We start from the raw sequence: 15048 nt of genomic DNA, 5'->3' as shown, positions 1-15048 counted from the left end.
GACTGCCCACAGGGAAGGCAACCCTGACTGCTCTTTGGACTGGAGAGGGAGGGTGAGAGGAGTGGGGGGAGGGGGAGAGGAGTCGGGGGAGGGGGAATGGGAGGCAGGGAGGAGGCAGAAATTTTTTTCAATAAAAATTAAAAAAAAAGACCTAGGTTTCATACATGCTTCCAAAAAAAATCAATGCTAGAATTTTTCATTTTACATAGAATTTAAAATAGTTCTTTAAACACTTAACCTTATTTGACATTAATCTCCTAAAACCTGCAGCAGTTTGAAAATGGTTCTGTAATCAAATGCCCAGACGAAACAAAGATAAACAATAGAGACCTGCATTTTAACCAAATGAATCTGTCCCCCTTTGATTAAGTAGTAGTGGTTGTATTACCTTTTCAAAGCTGTCTAGAACTGTATCTTAAGTGGTTTAGACAACAGAAATATTACCTCAAGGTTTGCCTGGCTGGGGGAGCAGAGGGGCTGGTTCTCTGACCACTGGAGGTTTGCTGACCATAGCAGCATTCTTTGATTTATAGAACACCCTCACCTCTGACAGTTCCCTCTTTGTAAGAAAACAACTTGTACCTAATTAGAGACCCACCAACTCCAATATGTCCTCACCTTAGTTATATCTACAATGGTCCCACTTCCAAGTAAGGTCATATCCCATGGTACAGTAGGTTAGGGTTTCAAAGTAGGACCTTTGGAGATAAATCACTCCGTGCATAATAAGAATTGGAAGAATGGGCTCCAGGAGTTTTGATAACAAATTATCTAGAAATAACAGCCAAGCAAATAGCTATCAAATGTAATCAAGAAATCTTTATAAAGAAATAGTTTATAGAGTACAGTACTTTCAATAATTCATTTACACAGAATTCTTTTTTCTTTGTTTTTTTGAGACAGGGTTTGTCTGTAGCTTTGGAGCCTGCTCTGGAACTAGCTCTCGTAGACCAGGTTGGCCTCGTACTCACAGAGATCCACCTGCCTCTGCCTCCCAAGTGCTTGGATTAAAGGCGTGTGCCACCAATGCTGGCTTGCACACGAATCTTATAAATTTAAGAACAATGTCAACAATTTAAAGACTCAATCAGAGATACAAGGGTGCATTAAATGTGCAATCAAGTCAGAGTTTACTCATATTTTGTGGGTAAAGATTAAGAGAACTGTAGGTGGGGGCTACTAGTTTGTTCCCAGTCGCTCAGCCCCGAAATAACCACACAGAAACTATATTATTCAAATCACTGCTTGGCCCATTAGCTCTAACTTCTTATTTGCTAACTCTTATATCTTAATTTAGCCCATCTCTATTAATCTGTGTATCATCACATGGCTGTGGTTTACCCGATAAAGTTCTGTCCGTCTGTCTCTGGTGGGGCTACAAGGCTTCTCTCAGACTCCACCTCATTTCTCCCAGTATTCAGTTTAGTTTTCCCTACCTACCTAAGTTCTGCCCTGCTATAGGTCCAAAGCAATTTCTTTATTCATTAATGGTAATCACAGCATACAGAGGGAAATCCCACATCAGAGAAGTAAGTGGAACCTTTTAAAATATCCATTTGTTGGCCCGGTGAAGTAAGAGGTAAACAGCAATGAACAGTATCATTTTCTAGTGGTTCCAGGAACTATTTATTGAACTATGACTTGATAAATATATGAGATTTAATCACCTTATTAATTGGGTCCCCAGGAATCGCCTTGACTTAACCTAAATGATTTTTGCAAGTTAATAAGGGAAATGACCACATAAATCAGGGACTCACAACATGGATAAAGACCCTGAACCCACTTTCAGTATTTTTACTCATGCCCCAGGGTATACATGGCAGAACCTTCCAGAGTGGGGCATGCAGAGTTACTTTGGTGCAACAAGAGCCTGACAGATCAGTCTGAGAGAGGTAAGGTAAGAAGGGCCCATAGGACTGTCAGTAATGGATCTCCTGACACTCCATGGAACGAGGGCTTGACCCGACCTGCTGATGGAACCCAGGAAGAATTCAGACCACAGGCAGTCTTCTGATTCCTTGGGTTCTTATAACAAGGAGGATCTCTTAAGAGGATTAAAGATAGTTTTCCCTACAAGCCCTGTTGGAGGAGGAAAACAATCAAACTGGTTTAGAAGAATAAATATGACATTTCTCTCCACTGAAGATAATGGAACTTCTTCCACAATGTTGCCCTATTGGATGTCTCTTATTATTTTCAAGTATACTCCTCTGAATATAAAATGTTCCCTCACTGTTGTCTTATACTTTGCGATATGTAGATAATACTGGTGTAACCAGAAACCCAAGTTACACAGTAAGGTAATGTCACTGGGTCTGATGCGATGCTGAAAAATTCTATTGCTCCAAAATTAGTGACAACAAGGAGAGCCTCAGAAAAGGGGTGGAGGCGTGAAAGAAGTTGATAGAAATTCACAAGTTCCTCACTGTGTCTGTTCATCACATGTGTACATATAAAAATATACATACACAGTACTGCATATACACTCTGGATGTTGATTTCCCCTTGCAAATCTCACATAAAAATTCATTTACCATGGTAGCAGTATCAAATTGTAAGTAAGAATGGGAATTTCATAAGGTTATCGAATCCTGGGGGCTCCACCTTTATGAATTGACGAGTGCCCCTATTGTAGGGGTGGTTTCTTCATGAAAACGCAACTCCACCCCTGCTTCTCTCTCCTTGTCTCTCTGTTATCTCTCTGTCTCTCCCCCATGAGATGGCACAGCAGAGAGTCTGCAGTAGAGGACAGCACATCGATCTTAGATACCCCGTCCCACAGAACTGCAAGAGAATAAAAGTCTGTTCTCTATATGTTACCCGGTCTCGGCTAACCTGTTATGGCAGCACCAAATGAATGAAGACATCTTTCTGATGTGTTCCGTGCCTGTCCTGAGTCAGTTTTACTATATGGCAATTGCCAGGTTCTTTGGCATAAAATTTTAGCAGGTGGTAGTAGGCAGGAGGCACAGATGACTTTAAAGCTGCAAGAGGCTATAAGCAAGGCTTAGCACAAACATCCCAAATGTACACCTTTTTGTAGAGCCATAGAGAGTGCTGACGTCTGCTTCCTGGCACACTGACCCGTCCCTGTCATGGAAGCTTCACTCTGCGCCAAATATAATGACTTTCTGAAAACAGAGATGTACTGGCATTGCTGCTGGCTGCGGTGGCAGAATCCTTCACAGATTGTAATAACACAGAATGACCAAGGGACCAGGATTTTACCTGCTGTTATATGTTGGTTACACATCTGATTTAGTATTGCATATTTGAGTGTTTTCAGTAACATTGTTTAGCTTTATCTTAAGTGGGCTGCAATTGGCTCCAACAACGGAAATGTGGCTATCATGGCAAAAGGATGGGACAATTTAATGTTTCCCCCAGCAAGAAAAATGTTGATCCCAATTTGGCAAATTTATGTGAAGTAATGTGTTAAACCCTTAAGAGCCTCGTAGCCTTTTCTGCAGAGGTACAAGACACCTATCCCTGCTCCGCACACCAAGTCTACATGCAGGCGTCCACAGTGAGGGAAGGGGTCAAAAAGAAAGAGTGGAGGAGGAAGATTCCTAACTTGTGCTGGTCCTGTCTTTAGGAAGGAGTTGGCAGTTCTGTTGTGGTTACCAGCAAGGAAGAGCTGGAGAGCTTTGGGCATGATTCATAGACAGCCACCCAAGAGTATCAGACATACAAGGCCCCAAACATGCTATTTTGCAGCCCACATTAAAGCAGTGGTTGTCAACCTGTGGAGTCACTCCATGACCCTTTGGGGAGGTCTAATGACCCTTTCCCAGGGGCTACCTGAGAACATCTGCATAGGAAATATTTACATTATAATTATAAAAGTGGCAAAATTACAGTTGTTAAAAAGCAATAAAAATAATTCTATGGTTAGGGTGACCACAACATGAGGAACTGTATTAAAGGGTCACAATATTAAGAAAATTGAGACCCAATTGTTTTAAAGGAAAGACACATTAGAGATGACAAAGCAATTCTAAACAACTCTTTAAGTGCCTTTGTCCTGTTGTCAAGAACATGAAGTAGTTGAACGTGAACTCTGAAGTGAGACCGGGTTTGGATCCCATGATCATTTGCCAGACAAGTGTTTATGGGCAAACCATTTTGTTTATGGGTCTCAGAGGCTGTGTCTTACAAGTAAAGATAATAATATTGTGGAGATCAAATAAAAAGCACTTATGAAGATTCATGCATGGAAAACATTTCACAAGTATGTATTAGTCTACTTCCTGCTATTACAATGGAACATTTGTGGCTGCTGAACTTAACAAAAAAAGAGGAAGTTGTCAGGTCTGTTCCAAAGTCAGGGAAACAAATGTAATCACTTTTTTTGTCTTCCCAAGGTGATGACGGGTATCAAATGGTAAGAGACAGGAAGGACATGTGGTCCTCTGGTGGCCTCTTGTCTTCTTCTTATAGAGGTTCTGGTATTCAGACGTGGATATACTCTGATGGCCTTATATAATTCTGATCGACACCCAAAAGCTTCACTTATAAACACCCACACTGAATTCCCACTCAGTTACTATGCCCCAGTGGGGGGTTAAATATCAACGTGTGAGCCCCTGGGCAACAGTGCACTGAAACTGTAGCCACACCATAGTGAATATCATGCATTACTGCTATCCCTGTGCACAGAACTGCCATGAGACAGTGTCCTCATTTGCTTTGTATTGCTGGGATAAAACCATGACCAAAAGCAAGCTGGGGAAAGAAAGAGTTTATTTGACTTACATGCCCAGATTACAGTTTGTTACCCGAGAAGCCAAGGCGGGAACTGAGAAGCCATTGTGTGAAGCTGTTGAAGTGAAGCCTGGGATGACACTGGAGACCCCAGAATGCTGGAGGTGCCAGAGGGATGGGATGACTGCCAGGGAGAGCTGCATAGAATGAGAGGAGCCAGTTCAAGGGAGAGAAGGGAGTTGCAGACAGCAAAATGAGAAGGATGAAGCCATCTGAGCACTTTCATATCAGAAGAGAAATACAGGATTTGGAGTGTGCCCTGCTGGCTTCCGGTCTTGCTTTGATTCATTATTTCCTCACCCTGCCCCCATTCCTCCCTTTGAAAATGGTAATATATACTCTGTGCAGTATATAAGTATTTAATTTGCCTTTTGATTTTTCACAGTGTTACAATTAAGTGATTCCTTTTGCCTCAGAAGAAACTTTGGACTCCGAAACTGCTGAGTCTGTGAAAGATTATGGAGACTTCTGAAGTTGGCCTAAGTGCATTTTGCCTTATGATATGGCCACAGGCTATGGGGCCAGTGAGTGAGGTACAGTGGTTTGAATGAGACCGGGCCCCTGTAGGCTCTAATATTTGAATACGTAGTCTCCAGCTAGTGAGACTATTTGGGAAGGATTAGGAGGTGTGGTCTTGTTGTAGGAGGTGTGTCACTGGGGAAAATCTTTGAGGTTTCAAAAAGCTCATGCCATCCCATAGTCAGCTCTCTCTGTTTCTTGCTTGTGGATTAAGATGTAAGTGCTTAGCTATTGCTTCAGCCTCATGACTGCCTGCCTGCTGTCGTTCTACCCACCGTGATGGTCACGGACTCTAGCCTTCTGGAACCAGAAGCCCCACATGAAATGCTTTCGAAGTTGCTTTATTCATAATGTTCTGTCATTACATCTGAAAAAATAATCAGGACAGCAAGCAAGCAAGCTCCAGAAAGTGTGAGGTGGATATGTGCCCACACTCATGATACTGACTTTTTCGTCTTATTCTTTCTCCAATCCCTCACTTACTACCCCACGGAGAGTGATTCATTCTGTCTATGCCTAGTCTTCAGCAGAAATGTACGCTTTATAAAAAATAAGAAAACTCCAAAAGGAAGACACATGTAAGAAAATTTTGTACCAATGCAACTGTTATCTGAACAGCAGGACTGCTCTGAGATACCGCACAGAAATCCATTTCTAATGTGATGTATCTAATTTTTCCGAGGACAGAAAATTGCCTCTTACAAATGCATTATCCCAGTGGCAATTGGGGAAAGAACAAAAAAATAATTGCTGAGCTCCTTCGTCTTCCATTGTACATTTGAAATTTAGACTAAAAGAGAAAAATCTTTCTATGCTGAAACTTGACTTATTTTAAATAAAAATAAAAGCAGTTGAGTCTCCTCTAAAGAGCTCAAGGGGGAGTCATCTGACCAGGAAAGTGTCTAGTAAGCTTTTCCTAGAATTGCCAATTTCTCCCCTGATTACAAAGGCAATGCTAGTTCAATGTATAATATATATATGTATGTATATATATGATATAATATAAAAAAGTAATAGAAGAAAATAATATTTATATTCAGAGGAAGCCATTGCTAAACTCTCATTTATTTGATTGCATTTTATAGGCTTATTACATAGTAAATCTAGAATAATATGCAGCATTACAATTTTTATCTTGATTCTTTCTGTTAATGTCAAAATAGCATTTCATGTAAATGTAAGATTATGCAGTCATAGTTTTATGTTGCATAATTTTTCTGATTTGCATCTATTGTATGCATGTCCCAAAATATATTCACACTTTCCCCAGTGTTAAATAATTAACTGCCTTCAAACTGTTCATTATTCATAAGCAAATCTGCCACAAACAGCTTTATACATAATGAATTTTCTACATTAAAGATTATTTCTTTGGGATCAATTCTTAGAAGTGGTTTGCTCGTGCTGAAATTAATAAATTTTAGAAAAATCTCAATGCACATAACCATACATCTTCCTAATGATGCACTATGTGCAAGCAATACTTGGGATTTTCTGCAGCTGTCCCTGGCTGCTCACGGAGGACTGGTTCCAAGTATCGCAACAAATGCTAGATTTTGCTGGTGTTCAACTCGCATATGAAATGGCACAGCATCCGCATGTATCTCACACACATCTTCCCATTCTCCCAGTCATCTCTAGGGTAATTACAATATTGAATGTAATGTGAAATCTCACTAAAAAGATATTGCATGTATTATTTAGACAACAATGACAATAAAAAAATTCCATGCCTATTCAATATGGATGCAAATATTTTCAAATCTTATTTCACTGAATCTGCACCTGTGGAACTGACAGCTACAAAGAACTAATGTATGTTAACAATCCCTGAAAACACTGTTATTTCAAAATCTTGGTGAGCAGAAAGCAGTAGACATCAATCTTACAGGGTCTAGAATCACCTAACAGACAAACTTCTGGCTGTGTCTAAAAGGAATTTTCTTATTAGGTTAACGGAGGCGGGAACGACACCTTCTGACTATGAATGGTATCATTCCATGGTGAAAAAGAATCACACGTGAGCGTTCACCTCTCTCTGCTTCCTACCTGAGAACACAATGTGACCAGCTGCCTCATATTCCAGCTGCCATGACCTCCTTGCCATGAATGTATGAGCCGAAATAGACTCTTCTTTCCTTGGGTGTTTTTGCTCAGTATTTTGGCACAACAATGTGGAAAACAGTATAATTATGTAGAATTAGATGCCCAAAAAAGTAGGTTAAGCAATAAGAATATTTTCTTCTCCATTAAAAAGAAGTGGTTATTTGGTCCTCCCAGGATAACGGACTCAGTGGATAAGCATGTCTTGGATTCTTGTTGCAGCTGTGTGGCTTCTGGAGCTGCTCCATTCGCTCGTCAGTTTGTTTGTTTGTTTGCTTGTTATCCATACTGGGAGTGACATCCAAGGCCTTGCACGTGCAAGGCAAATGTTCAGCCACTAGCCTGCTTCTCTATTCCATGGTTTTGTTGAGCCATAATAGTTTAGGATGGCTTCAGAAATACCTTTTCCAGTGCTGAGATTGCAGGTTGAAACCACCACACTAAGTCATAGCTGGATTTTCCCCTCACCTCCGTAGCTCTAAATGGAGTTATCTTGTACTATTTTTATGTGTATGAACATTTTGCTTGCATGTATAATAGGTGTCCCATGTGCATGCAGTGTACAAGGTAGGCTAGAAAAGGGTGTGAGATCCCAGCTGGGATTACAGATAGTTGTGAACCACCATGTGGGTGCTAGGAATCGAACCAGTGTCCTCTGTAGGATCAGCCATTGCTCTTAACCAGAGTCATCTTTCCATCTTCCCAAATGCTATATATAGAAACGCCAGTGCACGCTCAGGTGTCATAGCCATTTTATCATGGAAAATGTATAGAACAGAGAATGGGCTTCCTTAACTGTAACGAGCTAATCCTGACTTGTCGCTGAGCCAGACATAACTTCCTGACTGTACTGGGCAGCTTTTCTCTTTGACACTGATATGGTCAACCTAAAAGGAAGGACTTGGAGTTTTTCAGCCCATGGCTGTGTGCTTGCTGCCTGGAGTCTGTGGTAGCACAGTGTTTAACAGAAGGACCACATAGAGGAGGAAGCCTATTCACCTTGTGGCATTCAGAAAGCAAAATCAGAAAAAATGAGGAAAGGACAAGGTCCTAACACTCCTTTCAAAAGATACCACCAGTGACCAAACTTCCTTCTATTTTCTTCTCCCCAGAGGTTTCAACCAGGGATTTGGTGTATAGGCTTTGAAGAACCCCCATCCAAACAACACTATGTACATAAGGGAAACCTCCAGGCTCTGTTGGCCCAGAAAGAGCAGAGGGTATGTCCGCAACCAGTTGTGTCTACCCCAACACACTTTATTTATTTTTCTCCAAAATTTGGTAAAGTACTCTTTACATAGCTGATTTAAAGCAAATGTGTATAGGCTAGTTATTAAATGAAAGTAAGTACTTAGAACACCTTTGCGAGAAGTCAGAATATCCTTCTACAAAGATTATTCAAGAATGATGAAATTCTAACTTATTTTGTTGAACAAAAGCAAGATTCAGTGAAACAAACTTTTAATATTTGCCTTGACTATACAGATATTCTGAATTTGACTGTATCAGAATTCTTGGAAATAAAAAAAAAATTGAGGTTTTTATTAGCCAGATTAGCTAAGAGGAAATATTTCTTAGGAAAATATTCATAATTGTATAATAATGGTAATACAATACAACTATTTTGATAATATATTTGATAATTATATTGATAATATAATACAACTATGTATCAATCTCCTTTAAAGTGACATAAGAATTGAGGTGATTTTTAAATCTGAAATGGCTAAAAAGCCAAACATTACCTAATTAATAAGTTGAAGAATGTTTAGACTTACTGTCAGTGAGACTGACACCCCTCTCTACCTCCACGCAAGGCAGGCAGTACTGTAGAATGAACTGTTCATCACATTAAGAAAGGAGTATAAAATGGGAGAAGACAGCTCTCACACACAGTCTCATTCTGGATAGTGGAGGCAGGATTGTTGTTTTGGAATGAGGTAGAGGTAAGAACCAATGGCTGACTGTTTTGCTTTTCTGACCTTCAGGTTGAACCCCAATATCTGTCTCTAGGTTTCTATTATTCATGCTAGACAACAGAAACAAAGCCTTTGCTCCTTTCTACTATTCTCCACCTCAGAGAAGAAATTCCATTGGGAAATAACTCTGGATTCTCTGTCCTGGCCATACTTACCCACTTACAAACAATAAATGGGTCTGATTGCTAAATGAGAGAAGCAAGCACAGGTGTGGAGGCGCCACTTTTCCTTCCACTGGCCCTTGAGGTCAACTCTCCTTGAGCTGGCATGGTCTCCACTCTGTTTGAACCCCATGAGGAAAAGGTTTAGCCCTAGAGAGGATGCATTAGGTTTCCAAAGCTGCCTACAGAAGGGCAGTTCTACCTAGCCTTAACTTTCTGGACTTCAAGCTAATTGTCATGACTTGAACACATTGTGCTGTGCCTCCTTATCAGTCCTGAGGGAAACACCCAGCTTTCTCCATATGTTTCATTGTTCTTTCTTTTCTATCAGTTTGTCCAGAGTTCAAAAAAAGAAGATGGTCCTTAGGGGATCCCTTCAAACAGACATCAGAATTATATATTAGTCATATACTTTATATTCTAATAAATTACATTCCTAGGTAAATGATTGAAAATGACAGTAACCTTAGAGCTTATGGCATTCCGAGAATAATTCCAAATGTTTTACGTAAATGGATTTAATCTTTAGAACATGATATATGTATATCAGAAGCAACTTGGCTAGCGATGGAAACACGTGATAAATCCATCATAAGTCAAAAATATCATGTCAACAATGCATAAAATATGCATTATGTGGTTTGCATATCATTTGTCCCCTAAAGATCCGAGTGTTGGAAGCATAGATCCCGTGGTGACAATGTGATAGGTGGTGGATCTTTAAGAGATAAAGGCTGCTGGGAAGTAACTAGGTTACTAGAAGAGCTCCCCTTGGAAGGGATTAACACTGCTGTTGGGACTGAGTTAGTCCCACAAGAGGGCATTATTATAAAAAAAAAAAAATCAAGACTGGCTCCTGTATCTCTTTCTGGCTTCTGTCTTACCATGTGATCACTTCTGTGCCACTATCCACCAACTGTGACACTATCCACCAGGAGGCCCCTGCTGGAGGCAGGCAGAAAACAGGGCCATGTACTTCCACTTCTAGAATGGGAGGATAAATAAGTGTTCTTTCTTTACAAATTACCCAGCCTCTGGTATTTTCTTATAGTAATGGAAAATAAACTAATCTAGTACATAACCTACTAAACATCATAGCTTAGCAGAATATAGAAGTTTTGTTTTGTTTTGGGTTTTTTGTTTTTGTTTCGTTTTGTCTTGTTTTTTTGTTTTATTTTGTCTTTTCGAGACAATGTTTCACTGTGTAACAGTCTTGGCTGTCCTGTAACTTGCTCTCCAGGCTGGCTTCAAACTCACAGAGATCTACCTCCCTCTGTCCAAGTACTGGGTTTACAGGTACATGCCACCACTGCCCTGCTTAAAATATAGTTTTTTCCCATATGATTATTTGACTGACTGAGTTCTATCCCTCAGTGTCACTACCACTGCTGGACACAACAAAGACATATCATAGTGCATAATGCAAGCTCAGCAAAGAATCCCAATCCCAAACTCAAAGCATAAGTCCTAATGATCATATGTCTCTTTTGCACTATACTAAAGTCAAAAAATCCTAAGTTGAACTACTATAAGCCAAGGACCATCTGTGCTAAATCATTTGTTTTACAGTGAAGAAAATTGAAGTACAAAGATATTATGTAACTGGCCCAACATCATATAGATAGTCAGTGATAAAATTGTAGCAAAACTTTTTTAAAAAATAATTTATTTATCTCTATTGTATGTGCATTGGTGTACATATATGTCTGTGTGAGGGTGTCTGATCTTGGAGTTACAGACAGTTGTGAGCTTCATGTGGGTGCTGGAAATTGAACTCAGGCCCTCTCTTAACTGCTGAGCCATCTCTCTAAGAACTGGTCCACAGAACAGTGGAGCAGCATGTTACAATGCTAAAATTCAGATTTTTGCCAAATGAATCTGTCCTCTGTCCAACAGACTTCATATTACACCTTAGGCATTGTCTTAGTAGCTATCCTATTGCTGTGAGGAGGCACCATGACCAAGGCAGCTTACAAAACATTTAACAGGAGGCATCCTTACAGTTATAGATGGTTAGTCCATGATCAGCACGGTAGAAAGCGTGGTACCAACCAGGTAGTCATGGCCTGAAGCAGCAGCAGAGGCAGAGAGAGAGCAACAATGGGTCTATCATGGGCTTTTGAAACCTCAAACCCTCAGTGACCCACCTTCTCTAACAAGGCCACACCTCTTAATCCTTCTCAAACAGTTCCACTAACTAGGGACCAAGTTTTCATACACATGAGACTATAGAGGCCATTCTCATTCAAACAAGCACTACTACTGTGTTGTTTTCAGTTACCTCCTATGCCCCACACATAGTCTGTTTTTATCCTACCTCAACTTTGAACTAGAACTTTACATTGGCTTCCTCTCTAGACAGAACACATCTCCCTAATAATGTCACAGAATGTCAGAGATTTTACCAACATTCTCAGATAAAAGGTAAAACCAGGTTCTCATCAAGCACTTGATGATCTGCCATACTCTTATGGAGTACATACTTTCTGGAAAACTCATTATTCTACTATGATAATTGTCCTATTAACATAATTTTAAATTTGTACTAAAATATTTAATTTAGGGACATGTAGAATGGCTCAGAAGGTAAATGTGTTTGTTGGGCAAACCTAGAGACCTGAGTAAGTTTGGTCTTCAGGACTCATGTAAAAGTGGAAGGAGAGAAATTACTTCACAATAGTAATAGTAAATTTAAATATATTAATCTGTATTACAGATGTGGTTTTAATTTGTTATATTCTACCATTTCAAACTTGAATAGCTTAACTTCACAGTAAATAGAAACCATTTTTATCACTGGTTTTCATAATGGAGATAGGGAACTGTTCTTTCCCATCTTTCTACAACAGAGAAAACTAAACTCTGTCTCCTATACATTAAATGTAGTAGTACAATTTCATGAAAACATTTTTTGACCTCCAAAAGACTGAACTTACATGAACCTCACAGTCAAGTTAATGCTATACCCTAATATTATTTAAGAATATGAATTTAGCTGACTGTCCTACTATGTACTCAGCCAGTTTAAGTTTAACCTGCCTTTAAGAGAACAAACTTCCTTGCCTCATATTTTTCATGAAATCCCCTTTTACAGCCTAAAGTAATGCATAACTTTACACTCAAGTTATGTATTCTTCCTAACCTATGATCCAAAAAAATCATGTGTGTGTGTGTGTGTGAGTGTGTGTGTGTGTGTGCTGTACTATTGTAATCATTTGCTGAAGGCAGACAACAATGCTGGAAGCAACTTTATAAAATAAGTGTCTACAATCAGTGCTGGAAACATTATCTGTTTTTAGTCACATTTGCTAATTTGTCAATCGGATTCCACAAAGTTTCTTCCTTTGTAAAAACGGTTAGAGAGAACCCCCCTCCCTTCCCCATATGGGGTTTTCTGTGCTGCTCAATAAATACAGAGCAAAGCCCCCTATTGGAGACAGACACAGAGATGCATAGGGACAGCCAGAGGTCTGGAAGCATTCAGGCAGGCGCAGACACATGCAAATGGCAGACTGTAAATGGGGCAGTGACCATAAACCACAGACAGACACAAAAAATAGGGAGAGAAGTGGAGGACTCAAATTTTAAAGCTGCTGGAGATTGTGTCTCCTAGAAAAGGCTGGGAAGTTCCGTGACATTGCAACAATATGGCTGCCTAAACAAGACCTGATAAGCACAACACCAATAGGCATGCTAACATGGAAGGAAGAAATGTCACAGGGCCCCATATGGAGGCAATGCTGAGCACTGAAGAAGTTGTTTTCCATGGGGATGAGTGTCCTAATTGACTGTCCAACACCAAGTAGTCATTCCCAATCATATGCACACAAGTTACACTAAACAGATCATACAGGGGTATTCATGTATTTAGGCTTTTAAATTGATTAATTAATTTATTTATTTATTTATCTATCTATTTATTTATTTATTTATTTATATGCATGCATATGGAACACTAAAGAAAAAGAAGCCATGGTTTGGGGAAGAAAGCAGAAGGGGTGTGCATTCATAGGAGGTGTTAGAAAAAGGAAAGAGAAGGGAGAAATTATGTAATTATATTTAAAGTTTTAACATTAAAAAATAAAATTTTAGAAAAGGTCATAAATGCTTTATAGTCACCAGCATAGGACCAAGCAACACATGGCTGGAGTCACTGTTCTACCAGCTAAGTTTTTCTTTCTTTTCTCTTGGTGTGCTTTTCCTGACCCCTCTTCTTAAACTGTTGCCAAACTAGGTAGCTACCTTGAAATCCAGTCAGGCTTTTACTGTTCTATATAGCAGCAAAAAGCCTTGCATCTTCATCATCATTGGTGGCAGATTTGGTGAGAAAATGTGGAATTTTTTAAGGGAGGAATTAGTTTAAAAGGAGAGTTTTCCTCATGTTAAAAAAATGGAAGACACAGTTATGACAGAAAAAATCAGGTAGCTGTATAATTACATAGTGCTTGATTTTAAATGGAACAATTAAATGAAGAGATAATCAGCCAGGAATGACATAGTGTTAATTATCATTTTGATAGTCCTTGTTGTCATTTTGATAATTCTTGGCTTATCTCTTAAAAAGTTCTTCAGTTTGACTGCCAAGATACAGGCCTTAGAAAAACTTAATAAAATAAATCATAGAGATATTCAGATTCAGATGGAGGAATTTAGTGGATAACCAATTTCAGCATTGCATTATAATGTTAGAGAGGAACAGCTTAAGGTTTTCAAACAACCAACCTTAATATATACAGTAATCTTACAGAAATGACTACCAAATGCAGATATCCCTAAGGCTATGCAAGACTTCAATGGACTCCTATGGAAATGTTGGATTTAAGGAGATTCAAGGAAGTGATAACTTCATATGGCATGCCTTCACCATGTGTGAAAGAAATGCTAAACTCATGGTCAATTTGTAATAGAATTATCCCTAAAGACTGGGTAGACTTGGTTAAAGCTGTTTTAGAGCCTGGTCCACAATTACAATTGATTACCTGGTTCAGAGAAGAGGCTAAGACTATTGAACAATGGAGTAAAGCAAAAAGTATAGAAATCTGCCAAGATCAACTTCTTGGAGAAAAAGATTATGCTACTGTAGAAAGGTAATATTTATATGATGATCACACCTTGGCTTTATGCTGTATAGCAGCTTTGAATGCTTGGGACAGAATTGGAGAAGTGGGAAAGAAAACTGAGCCACTTACTAAGGTTTCACAGAGGCCAAAGGAAGTCTTAATGGATTTCTTACAAAGACTCATTTAAGCAGTAAATAGAATGATACCAAATTCAGAAGCTAGACAAATAATAATTGAATCTCTGGCTTTTGAAAATGCTAATTCTCAATGCAAAATGATAGATAATTAGGTCTTTAAAAGCAAGGTCAGCACTCTTGAAGGAATGGATCTGAAATACAATCAATATTGAATCTCATGACCATAACGATGTTTGGATAGAACAGGTAATTTCCAGAGGTTTGAGGAAAAATTGAAATGTCATGTGTTATAATTGTGGCAAACAAGGTCACCTTAAAAGGG

Source organism: Chionomys nivalis, chromosome 6, assembly GCF_950005125.1.
Source record: "Chionomys nivalis chromosome 6, mChiNiv1.1, whole genome shotgun sequence".
Lineage (NCBI taxonomy): Eukaryota > Metazoa > Chordata > Mammalia > Rodentia > Cricetidae > Chionomys > Chionomys nivalis.
The sequence above is the reverse complement of the archived record's forward strand: the minus strand, read 5'-3'. Positions refer to the sequence as shown.